This window comes from Coregonus clupeaformis, chromosome 31 (assembly GCF_020615455.1).
Source record: "Coregonus clupeaformis isolate EN_2021a chromosome 31, ASM2061545v1, whole genome shotgun sequence".
NCBI classification, from domain to species: Eukaryota; Metazoa; Chordata; class Actinopteri; order Salmoniformes; family Salmonidae; genus Coregonus; species Coregonus clupeaformis.
Genome location: NC_059222.1, coordinates 28,451,555 through 28,464,035, shown reverse-complemented (window position 1 = coordinate 28,464,035; position 12,481 = coordinate 28,451,555).

Here is a 12,481-nt window from a genome sequence, read left to right as displayed (position 1 = left end):
GTACCGTAAGTCCTCATTACATTTCTTCTCAAAATAAATCACGTGTTTACCCAAAACTCACTCATAGAACAAAAACTTCAGAAAATTCCATGTGTGTGCCCCTTTAAGACTTATCATCTCTAACCCTTTAAAACCCTCTAAAATAAAAATAAAAACCCTATATAACCATTATAATATGTGGGTTGTGTGTGGTTATTTGAAAAACCATATTTGAAAACAACAAACAAAAATGTCCAGGCCTTATTTAATTTGGTAGCTCCCTCTTACGACCTAATCCCGATATCGTCATACTTATCAAACTGCCGAATGTAACTAACATCTCCTCCCAAGACCACATACATCTGAAAAAGATAATGAAAGCCCTTTCTCCAGGAAAAGAAAGTTGACAAATTGTTAACATTTACTCTTAATCATCAACAAGCATGGCGATGATAATTCCACTGTCCTCCCTTAACTCATTAATCGTTTGTTTGAAATTAACTACTCCAGAAGAAGATGACAGAAACCCTCTTAAAAGATGAAAACCACTCAAGGTTCTCTGAGTTTACAATGAGTATTTTTAATTGATTACCCTTTAGACTTCATTCTTTGTAATTCTCACAATGATTATTCAACCCCATAATCGGCTCCATTTGATCCCATATCAAATTATCATGGTATCGTTGCTGGATCACTGTCCAACGACATAGTAAATATCTGTTTCCCCTTAGATTGTTCCTGTCACCCCTCTAAATGTAATATTTTAGTCTTTCGCAAATATAATCAATTACTACGCATAAAGAATCAGTGATATTTGATCCCAAGTGTCTATTAAAAAGTAGTTTGAGATGTGATCTCCTACGTCTTCCTTAACATACATACTGTAGGGTACTTCCACCAATCCTAGAAGAAAAAATCCTCCTCAAAACACATCAGATAATACCACGTTTTATTAAGTTGACTACACCTTCTAATATAAACCTATAAACCCTTTCCGGTAATGTAATCATCGCAACCTGTTGCATTGATGTATTAAAATATAAACCTATTGTTTAATAAATCCAGAACCTTGAAAAAATATACTTCCTCATCAGCGTAATATTCAAAATTACCCCCATTGTTCAACGTACCAGAAACAGATTATCATTTTAGAAGGAATTAACTGTCTACATAACTCACTGGTGTTACGCAAACTATAGAATTGAATAATAATTATAAAAAATTGTCAAAGAACGTTTCCTATTCAACTATTCAGATCTCTGCTTCACATTACCCCCGGCATCCTTTACATCCCGATATAGCCCAGCGAGCACTATCTCTTTTACCCGCTTACTAAATCATTGCCTTAGTAAATTATATCCACAAACCACTACTACCTAGTAACATATTTGCATTCACATAACTAGAAAGCAATATTTTAATACCAGTCTACTCAAACAATCCAATTTGACATTTGTAATTTCCCAATTAACCTACTTTCCTTTTAACCAAGGAAACCCTCTACAATCTCTATTATCCTCTGTAGCTCAATTGGTAGAGCATGAGGCTTGTAACGCCAGCGTAGTGGATTCAATCCCCGGGACCACCCATACGTAAAAATGTATGCACACATGACTGTAAGTCGCTTTGGATAAAAGCGTCTGCTAAATGGCATATTATTATATTATATTATTACCTCTGTCTTTCCATCTAACATTACTTTAGGAGGTGACAGATTATTGTTAAATTATAGTCAAAACAAACAAAACATCTATTCACAGGGAGGTCACTTTAATTACTATGTTATCCTAGCCGCCATGGGTTGGTAGGACAATCCCTTTCGTATAATCTAATCAATGCAACCAGTGATCCATGTCAACATCATCACTGTAACAGTTTGCTTCCTTCCCTACTGTTATGTGAATTATTTATCAAACTATTCTGTGTCTCTGTGCGTCTCCCAAAAGGATGTAAGTCTTTTGGGATTTAAGTAACGGACAGAGTCCTGATCTGCATAGTCAGATATATTTATTCATTGAGAATTCTGCCATCACAATTTCAGAGTCCATCTTTTATACTCATACAAAAAAATCCCTCCCCTCTGTAGGCGGGCTGTAGTTTTCCACTCTAAAACTGCTCTCCTGACCATCAGTTCACATACACACATATACACACATGCATACACACATACATACACACACACACTTTCTTATCATAGCCTACTCCCTACATTCCTCAGTTATTGCCGTTCTCACAATATTCTGCACCATACTCATTAAAAAGCCTATCAGTTGCCTGTAGGCAGTTCTCCTTGTCCTTTGTTGTCTGGCCTAACTCTTACTCACATTGCTAAATAGTGGCTCAATGCCATTTCCTTTACTGGTCCTACACTCACACATTTCTAACACATTATACACAGTTTCAGGGCGCAATAATTAGTCATTAATAATTAATCTATCAATTCCACACTTTGACTAAATATTACACACATACAAAATATATGTTGTTATAGAAATTAATCACACTCATTGAAGTATATAAGTTGGTTTGCATATAAAAACATTACACGTTCATCAGGGTTACCCCATGATTAAAAGCGTAACGTTACTTTTTAGCAATGGTAACTAGTATATCATACTTAAAACAAGACTTTAATACACAAAAGATCATTACAATAACTTTTAAACTAGAGATTTATAGTTCTAGGAAAACATCCAGTCTCAAACTATCTGAATCGTTGTCGTCCTCCACCAAGCCTGATAGGTCATATCCTTCATTCCTTAGGTCGGAGTCCGGGATTGGGCCGTATCTCACCATCTGTTGGGAAACCGCCTCCTCCATCGCCTTGCTCACCAACCCTCGGACACAGGGAATAAGACAACATCCACAAAGAACAAGTATACCCATAGAAGCTATAACTGCACCCAGAATAGTTACAACAATAGTTTTCCATTTACCAAATATGTTATCAAACCAACCGTTTAGGGAGCTATCAATACCAGAGTTCTCAGCCAGTTCTTTCGCCAGCGGGGTGAGTCCCTGAAGCGCTTTGGTCACAGACCCGTCCGGTGCTGTATTGTTGGGGATGAAAGTACAGCACTTAGATCCAAAGAAAACACAAACTCCGCCCCGCTCAGCCAAAAGCATATCTAAAGCTATTCTATTCTGCCATGCCATTAAGCTAGTTGCCGCTGTCTGCTCAGCCAATCCCTTTATTGCATCACGAGTGTGGTTTATAAATCTTTGCTGGTTATAGTAAATATAATTTATCAAATCTACGTTTTTATTCATTGTTGACCACCAGAAAATTTGATTCAAAACTTGATTCAAAACCAGCTGCGATCTGATTCCTAGCTTTGAATTATTCTGGAACCCCTCGAGGTACTCCTATCCCATCAATATATATCCTTTCATCAAAGGATCCCGGGAGGAGGTCCCACTTTCTACGTGACAACTCACCAGTCTCTGACACGTTTGATTGTTTGTGTATGTAGGTGGGTTCACAATCTGTTATCACCACACAACCACCAGATGTCAGCACGGGCCTGGTTTTGGTTCCTAAAATCCTCTGGCTGCAACAAAGAGGTGAGATTAGTCATGGTCTCTTTAGTTGTGACATTCTCTGTGTGGGAGCAGGAGCTACGATGCCCCCTATCCTCTTACTAGTCCTAGAAAAACACTATAATAAGAACCCTGAGACTTCAAACGGAGGTAACCTAGGTCGGGTGACTTTGTTATCGGGGGATACAGATAGTGCAAGTTACTACAAGACTCCTTCACCACATTCCCAGGTGGCTTGAACAATTTAATCATGGAGGATAAACCTGACGGAGAGTTAAAGCCTGTCAAGGGGAACGGAGTAGTGTTAACCTTGGTTTGGCTGTCCCACAGGCATAACAGTCCTCTTTAGACATAGTTCTTGCCGTTTACTGAATCCATTCTAACTACAGGTTAGGATCCCTATACCCCGTCTCCACCTGTACTACTTCCTTCAGGTCTATAGGGTGCACCATCTTCACCACAGCCCCGGTCTCACTACCTCCCTCAGAGAGGTTTACTCTATAGGGTGCCCCAGTTGAAGAGGATATCTCACTTGTCAGGTCTGTAACCTGTTTTTGCGTAATTCGGACTTTCAGACAGTACCTACCCTTATATGGGTCGCACTGCCATTTCTGGTAATTCCCTACTTTCACAATACTACACCTGTCCTTAAACTGTGTATGGAGATTGACATATCCCCCCCCCCCGCTCGGTATGAGCAACTACATAGTCCCAGGATGTACATGGTGACATACATATATATCTCCCATCCTTTACGATACTACCAGCCAGTAGTCCCCAACTCCCCAACTGGTCCGCAAAGACCTCAAAAGGTGATGTCCTTCCCTACAGTCCCTAGTACTTCCCCTTTCCCTACGTCTAGTTGTCTCCTATGCCTTCGTAGACTGTGCTCAGGTATTATTTTATCAACTTGTGTTAGGTTAACTACTACTTCTGGCGGATCAGGAGGGTTTGAGTGTGTTAGGAATATGGCCCCCACAATCAAATGGCTAGCTACTTAGCGGTGCGAACTAGTAGCGTTTAGATTGGGGAAGTAACTCGCTCTGAGACCTTGAAGTAGTTGTTTGCCTTGCTCTGCAAGGGACGCGGCTTTTGTGGAGCGATGGGTAACGGTGTTTCGAGGGTGACTGTTGTCGATGTGTGCAGAGGGTCCCTGGTTCAAGCCCATGTAGGTGATAGATTAATTATTAATGACTAATTATTACACCCTGAAACTGTGTATAATGTGTTAGAAATGTGCGAGTGTAGGACCAGTAAAGGATATGGCATTGAGCCACTATTTAGCAATGTGAGTAAGAGTTAGGCCAGACAACAAATGACAAGGAGAACTGCCTATAGGCAACTGATAGACTTTTTAATGAGTATGGTGCAGAATATTGTGAGAACGGCAATAACTGAGGAATGTAGGGAGTAGGCTATGATAAGAAAGTGTGTGTGTGTGTGTGTGTGTGTGTGTGTGTGTGTGTGTGTGTGTGTGTGTGTATGTGTGTATGCATGTGTGTATAAGTGTGTGTGAACTGATGGTCAGGAGAGCAGTTTTAGAGTGGAATTCTACAGCCCGCCTACAGAGGGGAGGGATTTTTTTGTATGACGTATGAGTATAAAAGATGGACTCTGAAATTGTGATGGCAGAATTCTCAATGAATAAATATCTTTGACTATGCAGATCGGGACTCTGTCCGTTACTTAAATCTCAAAAGACTTACAACCTTTTGGGAGACGCACAGAGACACAGAATAGTTTGATAAATAATTCACATAATAGCTTGGTCCTTTTAGCCGGATTCCAATACCCTGTTTCTGTCATTCCAGGTAACTCTGAAAACCGTCGACGGGCGAATGATACATTCGTAAATAGAAAGTCCTGCCCTTTGAAATTAAGGGTTAAAACAGGCCAGAGGACACCTGATTAATGACAGAGACGGTGACGGAATCCAAACCTACATTGAATCTCGGCTGCAAGGATAAGGTCATTAGTCTTTATTCATTACTTGGTGAAATTGATTTGAGAACTTGCTAAAATATTGACTGAGGGTAACGTCATAATTTAAAGTAGTAAATTGATCAATGCGTAGCCATTTTAAGGTAGCCAATTTAAGGTTGTAGCTGGTAGCCGATTTAAGGTTGGTGGGTCCGTAACGATTCACGGTAATAGGCCATTACCAAAAGAAACTACCCGGTGTTGAAATAGAAGGAACTATTAAAAGTACACCTATGGGATGTAACCTGTAAGCGATTATAGAACAGTCAACAAATAATCCGGGTTAAACAAATACAAAAAGTACACCAGAAGGAATTAAAATAGCATGTGTGAGAAATAGAATATTAGTAAAGTCAAAAGTCACAAACAACTGTACATTTTGCTGTAACTCTATCCGTTATGGAGCCTTATAAACTCCAGGTTACCGATGGTGTTAACCAATAATCATGTACGGTTGTATACGTGTGAGACCTAATGTTTGCTCAAAAGTCACATCTATGAATAGTTCCAGGTGGTTGTATAGAGAAGAGGGAGAACCCATTCCTGTTGTATGAGACTGTCAGGAATTATCAAGATTACATTGTGAGGATAAATTCTTCCGTAAAGTATGAGATAATTCTGGGGTACTAGTCAAGATTACATATACAGGAAGGGGTGATTCCAGGTGTTGTGGTGTGAAGCTGTTTTGAATTACTTGTTAAATTGACTTGTTATATAGAAGAGGTGGCTAAGAGATTTTTAACAGTACCAACTATGGGGGCAAATCCTCACGAGGTCCCAGAATTTACTGGGGACGAGAAATACTTGATGTAATTAAAATGGAATCCAGGAAAACCCCAGTGGAGGGAGAGGTATGGTTTTGAGGGACGTCTGGACGCAGATAAACTCGAATCCATGCTTAAACAGATACATAAGGTGTGTAAAGGAGAAAGAAGCAGTGAGAGAGATGAGAGAGTAGGAGGGGGCCAGTACCCAACTGATATCCTTACCTAATCTATTGGCAGGGAATGAAGGGGCCCCAGCAATCTTAGATGTATACAATAATAATAATTTGCCATTTAGCAGACAGGCCATGAACACAGAGGACGTGGCCCGAGCGGTAGAAGGAATGACCCACCCCAAAACAGGAATAGTAAGGTTTTGGCTGCCGTTAGTGGGCAGTGGGTTTCAGGGGATGCCCAGAGGACACTTTTGCCATGGGCCGATCACGGAGAGTATGTTGGGAAAATAACTGAATTGTGTAATAGCCTCAGAGAGACATGCAATCCATCATGAGCAGAATAACAGACAGGACAGAGCCAAGAAAGAAGAGGAAAATGCAGAGTACCTAATTGCCACTCTGGAGAGATGGCGGGTAGAACTAGAAACCTAGGAGAGAGAGGAGATAAGGCAGGAAAGAGTGAAGGCCACGGGGGGAGAATAGGGGCTTTAACTGTAACAAGGGAGGGCACTTCGCCAAAGAATGTGAGGCCCCGTGTAAATACTGTGGCAAGATAGGCCATAACTTTTCCCGCTGCATAAAGGAGAGGGCAAGAAGGGAAACCGGGGAGAGAAAAGAGAGAAGCCTAACAGACGTCCATCCCCCAGCTTTGAGCGTGAGGAAGAGGAAGATAAGGTGTGACTAGTCCTTGAGGGAGAAAGAGTAGACTCTAGTGAGGGGAAGACTAAGGAACCCTTTGATCCAAATTGTGAGGTGTTTGAATTGGCTACTATTGACTTAGCACTTCAACAGGAACAGAAACCTTATTTGACATTGACAGTAATTGTCACGGTTCTCTAAGACCGAACCCAGAAGCAGACAAGGACAAGGTGAGTTGAACGAATGAGAGTGTTTATTTACAGATAAAAGATGCAGAATAGTCCAGGAGACGGAGCGGGTGGCGGAGATGAGTAGGTGGTGGTGAAGTGGCAGATGAACTGATGGCACGGCAGGGGTTGGGTGAAGGTTCCGGGAGAATGACTGTAGACAGAACAAACGGAGGTAAGTACAAGGCAGGTCAAAAAGGTGCAAAAAACAACAAAACTAACGCTAGTACTCTGAGGCTGATACGCTGGCAAAACATACTGTTTATGGCTAACGATCCGGCAGGGAATGGATGTCAGGTCAGAGCTTATGAAGGGGTGATGATCAGGACCAGGTGTGCCGAAGCTGATGAGAAGCAGGTGCGGGTAATCGAGAGATCACCCGCCTAGCAACGTCGCCCGGCAACCGGACAGGGTGCGTTCAGGCACCTTCGGGAAACAGGAGATACAGAGCAGAAAAACGGCAACACAGGCAGGAACAGACTCAGGACGCAGGGTTCATGACAGTACCCCCCTCCGACGAACGCCACCGGGCGGACTACCCGGAGCGCCAGGATGGAGGCGGTAGAAGTCACGAAGGAGGTCAGCATCAAGGATCTGACGCCGAGGAATCCAACTCCTCTCCTCAGGACCATACCCCTCCCAGTCCACGAGATACTGGAAACCCCGGCCCCGCCGTCTGGAATCCATGATGCGGCGCACCGTGTAGACAGGACCTCCTCCGATCATCCGAGGAGGAAGAGGGGGAGGTGGAGGGGGCAACAGAGGGCTGAGGAGAACAGGCTTGAGGCAGGAGACATGGAAGGTGGGATGGACTCTGAGCGTACTAGGCAACTTGATCGAACCACAACAGGATTAATCACTCTCTCCACCACAAACGGACCAATGAACCTCGGCGACAGTTTCCTTGACTCAGTCCGCAGAGGAAGGTCCCGTGTAGCCAACCAGATCCTATCTCCGATTGCATAAGCTTGGGCTGGAATACGGCGACGATTCGCCTGGAGCTGATACCGGTCAGAAACTCTAAGGAGGGCCTTTCTGGCCCGATGCCAGGTCCGGTGGCAACGACGAATGTGGGCCTGGACAGAGGGAACCGAGAGATCTTTCTCCTGAGAAGGAAACAAGGGGGGATGGTAGCCGTATAGGCACTGGAAGGGAGACATCCCAGTGGCAGAAGTAGGGAGAGTATTGTGAGCATACTCAACCCAAGGCAACTGAGAGGCCCAAGAGGTGGGGTTGGAGGAAACAAGGCAGCGCAGCGTGGATTCCATCTTCTGGTTGGCTCTCTCCGCCTGTCCATTAGATTGGGGGTGAAATCCAGATGTAAGACTGACTGTAGCTCCAATGGCCAAATAGAAGGATTTCCAGACAGCAGAGGTGAACTGAGGGCCACGGTCGGAAACTATGTCACTGGGCAATCCGTGGACCCTGAAAACCTCCCTAACCAGGATCTTGGACGTCTCAGAGGCAGAGGGAAGCTTGGAGATGGGCACAAAGTGGGCGAACTTGCTGAATCGGTCCACAATAGTCAGAATGACCGTGTTCCCCTCAGAAGAGGGCAACCCAGTGACAAAGTCCAGAGCCAGATGCGACCATGGTCGCCGGGGGATCGGTAGGGGGTGAAGAAGTCCAGAGCTGGGCCAATTGGCACTCTTGTTCTGCGCACAAACTGGACAGGCAGCAACAAACCTCCGAGTATATTCTCCCATGGCAGGCCACCAAAATCGTCTGCGTAGAAGCGCCATCGTCCGAGACCATTGGAGGACAGCCGAACGAACCGACTCAGGCACAAACAACCGACCGGGTGGACCGTTACCGGGGCCGGCTGCGTCCGAAGGGCCGCCATAACCTCCTCCTCAATCCTCCACATAACGGCTCCCACGACAAGGTTCCGGAGAAGAATCGTCTCAGTCTTGGCCACTCTCCTCTGTCTTGGAGAACATCCGGGACAAGGCGTCCGCCTTGCCGTTCTTAGACCCCGGTCGGAATGTCAAGGAAAAATTAAAGCGTCCAAAAAACAACGACCACCTGGCCTGACGGGAGTTGAGACGTTTAGCCGATTGCACGTAAGCAAGATTCTTGTGGTCAGTCCAGACAACAAACGGTTGCTCCGCGCCCTCCAACCATTGGCGCCACTCCTCCAAGGCAAGTTTCACCGCGAGAAGCTCCCGGTTACCCACATCGTAGTTCCTCTCCGTAGACGAAACACGACGAGAGTAGTAGGCACACGGCTGTAATCACGGATAAATCTCCGATATAAATTCGCAAACCCCAGAAACCTTTGGAGCTGCAATCTCGTACCGGGCTGGGCCCAATCCAGAACCGCCCTAACCTTCTCTTGGTCCATCCTAATCTCTCCCCTGGAGATGATGTACCCGAGGAAGGATGTAGTGTGGGCGTGAAATTCACACTTCTCGGCCTTCACAAACAGGCGATTCTCCAGCAATCGCTGCAGAACCTGCTTGACATGCTGGAAGGCTCCTTCGAGAAGATAAGAATGTCATCCAGGTAAACGAACACAAAAAGACCGATCATATCTCTCAGGACGTCATTCACCATACTCTGGAACACTGCTGGGGCATTGGTCAGTCCAAACGGCATCACCTGATACTCGAAATGACTCATCGGTGTATTGAAACCAGTCAACCACTCGTCCCCCTCTCTGATCCGGACCAGATGATACGCATTGCGTAGGTCCAGCTTGGTGAACACAGTAGCACCCTGTAAGGAGTCGAAAGCAGAGCTCATCAAGGGCAGTGGATACTTGTTCTTGACCGTGATATCATTCAACCCCCGATAATCAATACAAGGTCGAAGAGAGCCATCCTTTTTACTCACAAAGAAGAATCCTGCCCCCAGGGGTGATGACAAGGGACGAATGAGACCAGCAGCTAGGGACTCCTTTATGTAGGTCTCCAAAGCCTCACGTTCAGGTCGGGAGATGCTGTATAACCGTCCCTTGGGATAGGCAGCTCCAGGGAACAGGTTTATGGCACAATCATATGGTCGGTGGGGAGGGAGTGACAGAGCCCTCTGCTTACTGAACACTTTCCCCAAATCGTGATATGTCTCGGGAACCAGGAACAAATCTGGGGGGTTAGCCTCAATCACCTGACTGGGAACAGAATGGGAACAGGCAGTCTTGAGGCAGTTAGCATGACAATCAATGCTCCAACTAGTTACCTTGCCAGTCACCCAATCGAACGTGGGATTGTGTTCTTTCAGCCAGGGGTATCCAAGGACCAGAGGAACATGGGAAGAAGGCAGAATGAAGAATGAGATAACCTCAGAATGATTCCCTGACAACAGCATCTTAACCGGTTCAGTCCTCATCGTGATACGTGCCAGACTACTGCCGTTCAGAGTGGTAGCTTCAATGGCTTCCGGTAATCGCTCCTTGGAAAGCCCCAGCTGTTCCACCACGTCGGCATCAATAAAGCTTCCATCGGCACCTGAATCGACGAAAGCGTTAATCGCTAAACTCTGATTCCTGTTCATGAGGGTAGCCGGGAAACGGGGTCTGACAGGGGTATTGAGAGGTTGAAACTGGCTCGCTAAAAGTCCTCCCAACTTTAGCGAGCCGAGCAGTTTGACGGCCGCTGGGAACAAGTGGAGATGTAATGTCCCGAACTACCACAGTAGAGGCAGCGGTTGGTTTTATGTCTATGTTGGCGCTCCTCCTTGGTTAACCCGTGCCGCCCCACTTGCATGGGTTCAGAATCTGGAGGCAGGACCTCTCCACTAATCCCGTGTGGTGGACAATGATCGACGCATTCTGGTCCACCTCCTGACCCGACTGGAAACTGAGAAGCTGATTGATTGGACGGGCCCCATTGCTTCTCCCTCCTTCTCTCTCGAACTCTGTTATCCACCCGAATAGACAAAGCTACCAAACTGTCCAGGTCACTAGGCTCCGGATAGGAGATCAACTCATCCTTGAGTTGCTCCGACAGCCCCTGGTAAAAGGCCGCTTGCAGTGACTCCTCATTCCACCCACTCTCCACAGCCAATGTCCTGAATTCGACTACGAAGTCGGCAACGCTGCGAGTTCCTTGGCGAAGAGAAAACAGGTGCTTAGCTGCGTCCTTACCTCGGACTGGATGGTCAAACAGCTTCCTCATCTCTGCCGTGAACTGCTGGTATGACGCCATGCAGGTGTCCTGTCGTTCCCATACGGCTGAAGCCCACTCCAGGGCTCTACCACGCAGCAATTCAATAACGAAGGCTATCCTAGCCTTGTCTGTGGCGTAAGAGTGGGGCTGTAGATCGAACACTAATCCACACTGCATAAGAAAGGAACAGCATCTTCCCAAATCCCCTTCATACTTCTCAGGCGTCGGAACCTTGGGCTCACTGAAGGGCACAGCTCCAGAAGCGGCAGGCGAGAGAGGTGAAACCGGTGGTGGATTCTCCACCGGCAAACTGAGCTGAGCCTGGATCTTCGTCAGACTGGCAGAAAAGTTCCGAACCGATAACGCTATCTCCTGTAGCGCCGTGCTGTGTTGTCCCAACATCATCTCCTGCTGGGTAATGACATGGCGAACAGAGTCCAGGTCCGCTGGGTTCATTTATGGCCGGATCGTTCTGTCACAGTTCTCTAAGACCGAACCCAGAAGCAGACCAGGACAAGGTGAGTTGAACGAATGAGAGTGTTTATTTACAGATAAAAGATGCAGAATAGTCCAGGAGACGGAGCGGGTGGCGGAGATGAGTAGGTGGTGGTGAAGTGGCAGATGAACTGATGGCACGGCAGGGGTTGGTTGAAGGTTCCGGGAGAATGACTGTAGACAGAACAAACGGAGGTAAGTACAAGGCAGGTCAACAAGGTGCAAAAAACAACAAAACTAACGCTAGTACTCTGAGGCTGATACGCTGGCAAAACATACTGTTTATGGCTAACGATCCGGCAGGGAATGGATGTCAGGTCAGAGCTTATGAAGGGGTGATGATCAGGACCAGGTGTGCCAAAGCTGATGAGAAGCAGGTCCGGGTAATCGAGAGATCACCCGCCTAGCAACGTCGCCCGGCAACCGGACAGGGTGCGTTCAGGCACCTTCGGGAAACAGGAGATACAGAGCAGAAAAACGGCAACACAGGCAGGAACAGACTCAGGACGCAGGGTTCATGACAGTAATGGGTAAGAAAATGTCATTCCTTTGTGATACGGGAGCCTGCAGGA